The following is a 10,711-nucleotide window of genomic DNA, read 5'->3' as shown; positions in this document are numbered from 1 at the left end:
ATATGAGTACATCACCTATGATATACCTTATTTGTCCTCCATTAAGTCCAATGAGCTGCTCCATGCCAAAACCAGTTGTGTGCGGCGCTTGGAAATACATTTCACGTGGTTTACGGTTTTGTAGTCTACCTGGTGCATGATTTCTCTATTTTACTACATACTTGATAAGTTGTATACCTCCACTACAATACTTTGATCTGCATCAGTAGGGAAGAAGGATCAACTCCCTCTGATTATAAGCATGAAAACAAAGTGTGTACATGGATTTTTTTTTACTCTGCTGGTCTCGGGGAAGACGTCTCGACCGCTTCTCAGGAAGAAATCACGAGTCCTCACTAACGTCTCGACCGCTTCTCAGGAAGAAATCATGAGTCCTCACTAACGTCTCGACCGGTCTCAGGAAGAAATCATGAGTCCTCACTAACGTCTCGACCGGTCTCAGGAAGAAATCATGAGTCCTCACTAACGTCTCGACCGGTCTCAGGAAGAAATCATGAGTCCTCACTGTCCGAGACTGAGTTAAAATATATCCAACACACGAGACCTAGACACACAATATGTGGTCTCTAGACTGGACTAGAGAACGAGACACTCAATATGTGGTCTCTAGACTGGACTAGAGACCTAGACACTCAATATGTGGTCTCTAGACTGGACTAGAGACCTAGATACTCAATATGTGGTCTCTAGACACTAGAGACCGAGACCACACTAGAGACCGAGACCACACTAGAGACCGAACTAGAGACCGAGACACTCAACATGGGGTCTTGAGACCACACTAGAGACCCGAGAACACACTAGAGGCCAAAATAGAGACTGAGGCGCTCAACATGGAGTCTGGAGACCTCACTAGAGACCGAGACCTCACTAGAGACCGAGACACTCAACATGGGGTCTCGAGACCTCACCGAACTAGAGGCCGGATGAGAGACCTCCAATACTTCAACACTGGTGGCCGGTTCCCACGTCCTGACGTCGTCTGACATTGAAGGATGTTGAATACTGACTTATATCACGTGTGACTTGGCTGACCCTGGAAGCACTGAGCAACAGACAGCAAAAAGGGGAAGAACCAAAGAGGAGGAAGGAAAAAACAGAGAATGAAGAAGATAAAGGGTTGCTGAACTTCGGCTGCATCCAGACATTTCCTGAAAGGTGAAAGGGGTCAGAGGTTTTCTTAAAGGCAATGAACCACAGGACTGAAAGTGGATGGGTCCTGTCAAAGACTCAGCCTTTAACATGGCATTGTGACGAAGGCTCAGCCTTTAACATGGCAATGAGACGAAGGCTCAGTCTTTAACATGGCAATGAGACGAAGGCTCAGCCTTTAACATGGCAATGAGACGAAGGCTCAGCCTTTAACATGGCAATGAGACGAAGGCTCAGCCTTTAACATGGCAATGAGACGAAGGCTCAGCCTTTAACATGGCAATGAGACGAAGGCTCAGTCTTTAACATGGCATTGAGACGAAGGCTCAGCCTTTAACATGGCATTGTGACGAAGGCTCAGCCTTTAACATGGCAATGAGACGAAGGCTCAGCCTTTAACATGGCAATGAGACGAAGGCTCAGCCTTTAACATGGCAATGAGACGAAGGCTCAGCCCATATGGCAACCTATTCCCTTTATAGTGCACTACTCTTGACCAGGACTGGCACCCTATTCCCTTTATAGTGCCCTACTTTTGACCAGGACTCATACGGTGCTATACCACGTCGTTTGAGACACAGCTAAGTTATTTAACCCTGGGCTGATCGAGGTCAAGCCATCCCTGTGGGATATAGCGATCCATGACTTAGAAAATGTCCTTAAAGATAAATAATTTGTGAGTCAAACTAAAAAAGTGACTACGCCACCACACAAAAAAAGGATTTGCGATAAAACGGAGAATAAAAAGTTAGATATTGCAAAAGTACTTATATATATATATATAATATATTACACCACTGTTTAATGAGAAGCACAGCTATTGAGAATTCACCTGAAACCTGCGGCCCAAATGGAACCCCTTTCTCTTTGCAGTCAACTCATTTTGACCAGAGCCTATAGTGCACTATATAGGGAACAGGGTTTCTATGTGGGACGTATCCCTGGACTTTAGTTCAGTAGACTGCTGATGGAAGTATACATTTAGGATGTAGTCCGCTTTACAGTCAATACAGTTACGATCTCCCCTCCCTTCCCTTCTTTTACTATTCAGTCCAGTTAAGACCTCTCCTTTTTCGATGCCAACAGGATCAGAACTCCAGCCATTAATAAACTGTAGACTGAGTCCTATAGGTTCTGGTCAAGAGTAGTGCACGATATAGGGAACAGTATAGGGAACAGTGTGCCATTTGAGATGTATAAAGTTACTGTACCCTCCACACATTTTTGATATGAGCAGCAGGTTCTGATCCATTATCCTCTGTTGTTACTGTTATTTTCTCTGTTACTGTTATTATCTCTGCTGTTACTGTTATTATCTCTGCTGTTACTGTTATTATCTCTGTTGTTACTGTTATTTTCTCTGTTGTTACTGTTATTATCTCTGTTGTTACTGTTATTATCTCTGTTGTTACTGTTATTATCTCTGTTGTTACTGTTATTATCTCTGTTGTTACTGTTATTATCTCTGCTGTTACTGTTATTATCTCTGCTGTTACTGTTATTATGTTACTGTTGTTACTGTTATTATCTCTGTTGTTACTCTTATTATCTCTGCTGTTACTGTTATTATCTCTGTTGTTACTGTTATTATGTTACTGTTATTATCTCTGTCGTTACTGTTAATTATCTCTGTTGTTACTGTTATTATCTCTGCTGTTACTGTTATTATCTCTGTTGTTACTGTTATTATCTCTGCTGTTACTGTTATTATCTCTGTTGTTACTGTTATTATCTCTGTTGTTACTGTTATTATCTCTGTTGTTACTGTTATTATCTCTGTTGTTACTGTTATTTTCTCCGTTGTTACTGTTATTATCTCTGTTGTTACTGTTATTATCTCTGTTGTTACTGTTATTATCTCTGTTGTTACTGTTATTATCTCTGTTGTTACTGTTATTTTCTCCGTTGTTACTGATATTTTCTCCGTTGTTACTGTTATTATCTCTGTTGTTACTGTTATTTTCTCCGTTGTTACTGTTATTATCTCTGTTGTTACTGTTATTTTCTCCGTTGTTACTGTTATTATCTCTGTTGTTACTGTTATTATCTCTGCTGTTACTGTTATTATCTCTGTTACTGTTATTTTCTCCGTTGTTACTGTTATTATCTCTGTTGTTACTGTTATTTTCTCCGTTGTTACTGTTATTATCTCTGTTGTTACTGTTATTATGTTACTGTTGTTACTGTTATTATCTCTGTTTTACTGTTATTATCTCTGCTGTTACTGTTATTATCTCTGTTACTGTTATTTTCTCCGTTGTTACTGTTATTATCTCTGTTGGTACTGTTATTATGTTACTGTTGTTACTGTTATTATCTCTGTTTTACTGTTATTATCTCTGTTGTTACTGTTATTATCTCTGTTGTTACTGTTATTTTCTCCGTTGTTACTGTTATTATCTCTGTTGTTACTGTTATTATGTTACTGTTGTTACTGTTATTATCTCTGTTGTTACTGTTATTATCTCTGTTGTTACTGTTATTATCTCTGTTGTTACTGTTATTATCTCTGTTGTTACTGTTATTATCTCTGTTGTTACTGTTATTATCTCTGTTGTTACTGTTATTATGTTACTGTTGTTACTGTTATTATCTCTGTTGTTACTGTTATTATATCCGTTGTTACTGTTATTATCTCTGTTGTTACTGTTATTATCTCCGTTGTTACTGTTATTATCTCTGTTGTTACTGTTATTATGTTACTGTTGTTACTGTTATTATCTCTGTTGTTACTGTTATTATCTCCGTTGTTACTGTTATTATCTCTGTTGTTACTGTTATTATCTCCGTTGTTACTGAAGCTGTTCTATTTAAAGAAGGGAACGTGTTTGAAATGTCCCTCGGCTGTGAACTAAACGTTGAGGTTTCTATCGCCGATTTGTTATGCTCTCATCCACTACCTGGTCGTTCAGAATGTTGAGGCTCCCAACAGCTTGTCCAGAAAATATAACATGTGGTACAAAACATATGTTTATATTATTTTGAGAGTTTACTAGAGAAAGTAAATAAACATAAAAGAGAAAGTAAATAAACATAAATATAGGTTGTATTTACAATGGTGTTTGTTCTTCACCCATTATATAAGCGAATTTATCACAATCGAGTTTGTTTTCTAATTCTTTGCGGGTCTGTGTAATCTGAGGGAAATATGTCTCTCTAATATGGTCATACATTGGGCAGGAGGTTAGGAAGTGCAGCTCAGTTTCCACCTCATTGTGTGGGCAGTGAGCACATAGCCTGTCTTCTCTTGAGAGCCAGGTCTGCCTACGGCGACCTTTCTCAATAGCAAGGCTATGCTCACTGAGTCAAATCAAATCAAATTATATTAGTCACATGTGCCGAATACATCAGTTGCAGACCGTACAATGAAATTCTTACTTACGAGCCCCTAACCAACAATGCAGTTAAAAAAATATGGATGAGAATAACAAATAAAATTAGCAAGTAATAAAAGAGCAGCAGTAAAATAACAATAGTGAGAATATATACAGGGGGGTACCGGTACAGCGTCAATGTGCGAGGGCACCGGTTAGTTGAGGTATAATTTATATGAAGGTAGAACCTTTTCAGGATCTGACGACCAAATCTCCTGAGGTGTACAGTGCCTTGCAAAAGTATTCACCCCCTTGGCATCGCAGTGCTAGCTGTGCCACTAGAGTTTCTGGGTTCTAGTCCAGGCTCTGTCGCAGCCGGCCGCGACCGGGAGATGCATGGGGAGGCGCAAAATTGGCCCAGCATCGTCCAAGTTAGGTGAGGGTTTGGCCAGCAGGGATGTCCTTGTTCCATCGCTCACTAGCGACTCTAGTGGCGGGCTGGACACAGTGCACGCCGACACGGTCGCCAGGTGCACGGTGTTTCCTCCAACACGTTGGCTTCCCGGGTTAAGTGGCCATTACGTCAGGAAGCAGTGGTTGGGTTGTGTTTCGGAGGACGCACAGCTCTCGACCTTCGCCTCTCTTGAGTCCGTGCGGGAGTTGTAGAGTTTGTAGCGATGAGACAAGAACATTTAAAGTAAATTTAAAAAATTATATTATATTTATTTATACAGTTTGGGTTTTCCTTATTTTACCTTCACTATTACAGTGAAACATTTAGTCCAGGAAATTGTCTAAAAGGGATACATTTTTTGTTGCTTAATTGTTTTTTGGAAGATTTCCACTCTATTTTCTTTCCATCTACAGCATTTCTTAATATTATTCAGTTCCTTTGGCTTTGATTCCTCATGATTGAGTATTGCTCGGTTCAGGAGGACTGTGATTTTGCTGCGGTCTGATATGGGTGTCAGTGGGCTGACTGTGAACGCTCTGAGAGACTCTGGGTTGAGGTCAGTGATAAAGTAGTCTGCAGTACTACTGCCAAGAGATGAGTTATAGGTGTACCTACCATAGGAGTCCCTCCATTGACTATGTACATACCCAGCGTGCAACAGAGCTGCAGGAGTTGTGACCCGTTTTTGTTGGTTATGTTGTCATAGTTGTACCTAGGGGGGCATATGTGGGAGGGGATGCTGTCACCTCCAGGTAGGTGTTTGTCCCCCTGTGTGCTGAGGGTGTCAGGTTCTTGTCCGGTTCTGGCATTTAGGTCGCCACAGACTAGTACATGTCCCTGGGGGTGGAAGTTGTTGATCTCCCCCTCTATGATTTTGTATTCATTATTTAAGAACAAATTCTTATTTACAATTGACGGCCTGCCAAAAGGCCTCCTGCGGGGATGGAGGCTGGGATTAAAATGTTTATAAAAAATATAGGACAAAACACACATCACGAGAAGAGAGACTCCACAACACTACATAAAGACAGACCTAAAACAACAACACACGTGCTGTGAAAACACAGCATGGCAGCAACACATAACACATGACAACACAGCATGGCAGCAACACATGAAAACACAACACGACAGCAACACATGACAACACAGCACGACAGCAACACATGACAACACAGCACGACAGCAACACATGAAAACACAACACGACAGCAACACATGACAACACAGCACGACAGCAACACATGAAAACACAACACGACAGCAACACATGACAACACAGCACGACAGCAACACATGAAAACACAGGATGGCAGCAACACATGACAACACAGGATGGCAGCAACACATGACAACACAGGATGACAGCAACACATGAAAACACAGGATGGCAGCAACACATGACAACACAGCACGACAGCAACACATGAAAACACAGCACGACAGCAACACATGAAAACACAACACGACAGCAACACATAACACATGACAACACGACACGACAGCAACACATGAAAACACAGCACGACAGCAACAACATGGTAGCAGCACAAAACATGGTACAAACCTTATTGGGTACAGACAACAGCACAACAAGAATGACAAACACACACAAAACAGACACAGCAAGTGTCCAGTCTTTGAATGAAGAGATGATAAAACACAGCACGAGTCGCTAGCTGCAGAACAACACAGGGATGACCTTCAACACAGCAGTCTGCATCTCAGCAACACAGATGACAACACAACCGTCCACGTACACAATTCGCCCAGCGTCGCAGGTTAACACATGTAAATTAAATTAGTTCTTAACTGACTTGCGTATTTAAATAAAAAAACAAGAATGTGACTGGCAACATTCTGTGTGAAAACACAATCTCATGACAGCAATGTGGAGGACATGCAGTAGATATCTCAACACAACAGGTGGTAGCAACACATGTGGAGGATGACATAGATATCTCAGATAGGGGGAGTGAACAGGTGTTGCAACACAAGATGGAGTGAACACAACATGTGGAGGATAGGGCTGCAGATATCACAACATGGTAGGTATCTCAGATAGGGGGAGTGAACAGGTGTTGTATGTGGAGGATGAGGGCTCAGTAGGTATCTCAGATAGGGGGAGTGAACAGGTGTTGTATGTGGAGGATGAGGGCTGCAGTAGGTATCTCAGATAGGGGGAGTGAACAGGTGTTGTATGTGGAGGATGAGGGCTGCAGTAGGTATCTCAGATAGGGGGAGGTGTTGTATGTGGAGGATGAGGGCTGCAGTAGGTATCTCAGATAGGGGGAGTGAACAGGTGTTGTGGAGGATGAGGGCTGCAGTAGGTATCTCAGATAGGGGGAGTGAACAGGTGTTGTATGTGGAGGACAACAGCACAAGTAGGTATCTCAGAAGGTAGAGAGTGAACAGGTGTTGTATGTGGAGGATACAGTAGGTATCTCAGAAGCAGCCACAACAGGTGTTGTATGTGGAGTGATGAGGGCCATAGGTATTCAGATAGGGGGAGAACTTTGTAATGAAGAGATGGAGATAGGGGGAGTGAAAACTGTCCAGGGGGAGGCAGGTGTTGTATGTGGAGGATTCAGAGTAGGTATCTCAGATCAGGGGGAGTGAACAGGTGTTGTATGTTGAGGGCTGCAGTAGGTATCTCAGATAGGGGGAGTGAACAGGTGTTGTATGTGGAGGATGAGGGCTGCAGTAGGTATCTCAGATAGGGGGAGTGAACAGGTGTTGTATGTGGAGGATGAGGGCTGCAGTAGGTATCTCAGATAGGGGGAGTGAACAGGTGTTGTATGTGGAGGATGAGGGCTGCAGTAGGTATCTCAGATAGGGGGAGTGGAACAGGTGTTGTATGTGGAGGATGCAGCTGCAGTAGGTATCTCAGATAGGGGGAGTGAACAGGTGTTGTATGTGGAGGATGAGGGCTGCAGTAGGTATCTCAGATAGGGGGAGAACAGGTGTTGTATGTGGAGGATGAAGTAGGTATCTCAGATAGGGGGAGTGAACAGTGTTGATGTGGAGGATGAGGGCTGCAGTAGGTATCTTATGTGGAGGGGACAGGTGTTGTATGTGGAGGATGAGGGCTGCAGTAGGTATCTCGAACAGGTGTTGTATGTGGAGGATGAGGGCTGCAGTAGGTATCTCAGATAGGGGGAGTGAACAGGTGTTGTATGTGGAGGATGAGGGCTGCAGTAGGTATCTCAGATAGGGGGAGTGAACAGGTGTTGTATGGAGGAGGTATCTCAGATAGGGGGGGCAGGTGTTGTATGTGGAGGATGAGGGTGCAGTAGGTATCTCAGATAGGGGAGTGAACAGGTGTTGTATGTGGAGGATGAGGCTGCAGTAGGCAGAACAGGTGTTGTATGTGGAGGATGCGGGCTGCAGTATATATCCCAGATAGGGAGGAGGAACAGGTGGGTATCCCAGGATGAGGGCTGAGTAGGTATCCAGGGGGAGTGAACAGGTGTTGTATGTGGAGGATGAGGGCTGCGGTAGGTATCTCAGATAGGGGGAGTGAACAGGTGTTGTATGTGGAGGATGAGGGCTGCAATTTGAACAGGTGTTGTATGTGGAGGATCGGGCTAGTAGGTATCTCAGATAGGGTGGAGTGAACAGGTGTTGTATGTGGAGGATGAGGGCTGCAGTAGGTATCTCAGATAGGGGGGAGTGAACAGGTGTTGTATGTGGAGGATGAGGGCTGCAGTAGGTATCTCAGATAGGGGGGAGTGAACAGGTGTTGTATGTGGAGGATGAGGGCTGCAGTAGGTATCTCAGATAGGGGGAGTGAACAGGTGTTGTATGTGGAGGATAGGGCTGCAGTAGGTATCTCAGATAGGGGGAGTGAACAGGTGTTGTATGTGGAGGATGAGGGCTGCAGTAGGTATCTCAGATAGGGGGAGTGAACAGGTGTTGTATGTGGAGGATGAGGGCTGCAGTAGGTATCTCAGATAGGGGGAGTGAACAGGTGTTGTATGTGGAGGATGAGGGCTGCAGTAGGTATCTCAGATAGGGTGGAGTGAACAGGTGTTGTATGTGGAGGATGAGGGCTGCAGTAGTATCTCAGATAGGGGGGAGTGAACAGGTGTTGTATGTGGAGGATGAGGGCTGCAGTAGGTATCTCAGATAGGGGGAGTGAACAGGTGTTGTATGTGGAGGATGAGGGCTGCAGTAGATATCTCTGAACAGGTATTGTATGTGGAGGATGAGAGCTGCAGTAGGTATCTCAGATAGGGGGGAGTGAACAGGTGTTGTATGTGGAGGATGAGGGCTGCAGTAGGTATCTCAGATAGGGGGGAGTGAACAGGTGTTGTATGTGGAGGATGAGGGCTGCAGTAGGTATCTCAGTTAGGGGGGAGTGAGGCCTAAGAGGGTTTTATAATAAGCATCAACCAGATATACAGAGATGACCAGTTTACAGAGGAGTATAGAGTGCAGTGATGTGTCCTATAAGGAGAATTGGTGGCAAATCTGATGGCCGATCGTTAAAAGGTTTGAGCCGCTCGAGTATCTTTCTCTGTGTATCCTCTCATTGATAGAGCAGCAGATCTATTGTGCGACCAGGGTTCAGTGCTGTGGGTTTGTAGGACAGATGGAAGAGGTCCGACTCAGGATGTATCCTCTCATTGATAGAGCAGCAGATCTATTGTGCGACCAGGGTTCAGTGCTGAGGGTTTGTAGGACAGATGGAAGAGGTCCGACTCAGGATGTATCCTCTCATTGATAGAGCAGCAGATCTATTGTGCGACCAGGGTTCAGTGCTGAGGGTTTGTAGGACAGATGGAAGAGGTCCGACTCAGGATGTATCCTCTCATTGATAGAGCAGCAGATCTATTGTGCGACCAGGGTTCAGTGCTGAGGGTTTGTAGGACAGATGGAAGAGGTCCGACTCAGGATGTATCCTCTCATTGATAGAGCAGCAGATCTATTGTGCGACCAGGGTTCAGTGCTGAGGGTTTGTAGGACAGATGGAAGAGGTCCGACTCAGGATGTATCCTCTCATTGATAGAGCAGCAGATCTATTGTGCGACCAGGGTTCAGTGCTGAGGGTTTGTAGGACAGATGGAAGAGGTCCGACTCAGGATGTATCCTTCTCATTGATAGAGCAGCAGATCTATTGTGCGACCAGGGTTCAGTGCTGAGGGTTTGTAGGACAGATGGAAGAGGTCCGACTCAGGATGTATCCTTCTCATTGATAGAGCAGCAGATCTATTGTGCGACCAGGGTTCAGTGCTGAGGGTTTGTAGGACAGATGGAAGAGGTCCGACTCAGGATGTATCCTTCTCATTGATAGAGCAGCAGATCTATTGTGCGACCAGGGTTCAGTGCTGAGGGTTTGTAGGACAGATGGAAGAGGTCCGACTCAGGATGTATCCTCTCATTGATAGAGCAGCAGATCTATTGTGCGACCAGGGTTCAGTGCTGAGGGTTTGTAGGACAGATGGAAGAGGTCCGACTCAGGATGTATCCTCTCATTGATAGAGCAGCAGATCTATTGTGCGACCAGGGTTCAGTGCTGAGGGTTTGTAGGACAGATGGAAGAGGTCCGACTCAGGATGTATCCTTCTCATTGATAGAGCAGCAGAGACCAGGGTTCAGTGCTGAGGGTTTGTAGGACAGATGGAAGAGGTCCGACTCAGGATGTATCCTCTCATTGATAGAGCAGCAGATCTATTGTGCGACCAGGGTTCAGTGCTGAGGGTTTGTAGGACAGATGGAAGAGGTCCGACTCAGGATGTATCCTCTCATGGGGCCACAGTGTCTCCTGACCCCTCCTGTCTCAGCCTCC

The sequence above is a fragment of the Oncorhynchus gorbuscha genome, linkage group LG24 (assembly GCF_021184085.1).
Source record: "Oncorhynchus gorbuscha isolate QuinsamMale2020 ecotype Even-year linkage group LG24, OgorEven_v1.0, whole genome shotgun sequence".
Taxonomy (NCBI): Eukaryota; Metazoa; Chordata; class Actinopteri; order Salmoniformes; family Salmonidae; genus Oncorhynchus; species Oncorhynchus gorbuscha.
This window is presented reverse-complemented; position numbering follows the sequence as displayed.